The following is a 1,504-nucleotide window of genomic DNA, read 5'->3' on the forward strand; positions in this document are numbered from 1 at the left end:
TTTTTTCTTTTGATATTAGGGTTTGCAACAAGTAAAGGCATGTTTTAGAAGGTACTTTGATACCTGCATGACTCAAAAATGGGCACCTGAAATAGGGCCTGTGGCTGTGACCTTATTTTTTATTTTTTGATAGCTTCTTCTTTCTTTCTTATTTATAAATATGGATTTTCACGATGTTTGTGTCACATGCAGCTAGGCTTAGAAACTTGACAGGCCAGTCAGCGCCGATCACAAGTCTGACGTCATGGGGGATTTCCTTGGCTGCTGGAAATGTCAAGTTCGCGACCAGCGTGTCCAAGATTTCGAGCGTGTCCTTTCAGACTGGGGATTTCATTCGGCATCGTGTGTAGTTTGTGTGTGTGTGTGCATGACTTTTTTCGTTTTCTTTTCAAACGGGGCCTGATAGATATGGATGCCAAGTTGGATTATTGAAACCCAAAGTTCCCGTATTTTTTTTGTTTGTCGCCTCTTGCTTTTCGTTTTATACTAGGAGTTTGTGTATACTTCTTCACCTGAGTCGCACCGCAACTATTATTTTATACAGCTGCCATTTTTGGAATTTTCATTAAAAGGCAGCAGTTGTGACGCTTAGTTGCGACTGAATCGTATCGTTCTTGCGGCTGTTTTCAAAACTGCTTTTTCACACCATTTCATAAGAAGCAGGAGTGAGTCGCAACACAACTATTACTTTTTATACAGCTGCCATTTTTGAAATTTTCAATAAAAGCGCAGCAGTTGTGATTTTTTTTGACAACGGCTTCCTTTTACGGCTTTTAATTTCACATAACCGCATCTGACTATAGTCATTCTCCCGACACGCTTTTTTTTTGCTGTATATGAAAATAGTAAAAATAGCAGCTATAAAAGGAGAGATTGTTGCGATCCGATGGCGTAATTGTAAAGCAACTCCTGCTTTATTGGGAAATGGTGTGAAAAAAGCAGCTTTGAAAACAACTGCAGGAACGATGTGACTCACTCGCGACTAAGTATCATAACTGCTGCGCTTTTATTGAAAATTCAAAAAATGGCAGCTGTGTGCAAGTAATTGTTGCGGTGCGATTCACTCCTGCTTTTTAGTGAAATGGTGTGAAAAAATCAGCGTTGAAAACAGCCGCAAGAACGATATGACTGTCGCAACTAAGCATCACAACTACTGCCTTTTTAGTGAAAATTCCAAAAATGGCAGCTGTATAAAAATTATAGTTGCGATGCAACTCATGTGCTATTTAACGGCTTAGTCGTATCACAACTGCTACTCTTTATGTGAAAATGGCGCAAACAGCAGCTATAAAAAGCAGCATTTGCGATGCTACCTGGGCACGCCTTCGCATCGCGAAATGGATCTTCTCTAAAATCGCTGTCAACCCCCGCATCCCCCCCCCTCAAATCACCAAGTTTTCATCATTTGACAATGAAATTGCGAAAATTGCAACACAAGAGTGATATTAAATCCGACCAAATTAATTGTGCGTGAAGATTTTTTTTTACATATCAGAATTGTGAA

This window comes from Berghia stephanieae, unplaced genomic scaffold (genome assembly GCF_034508935.2).
Source record: "Berghia stephanieae isolate SIO BIC M18660-M18661 unplaced genomic scaffold, UCSD_Bste_1.3 scaffold3382, whole genome shotgun sequence".
Taxonomy (NCBI): Eukaryota; Metazoa; Mollusca; class Gastropoda; order Nudibranchia; family Aeolidiidae; genus Berghia; species Berghia stephanieae.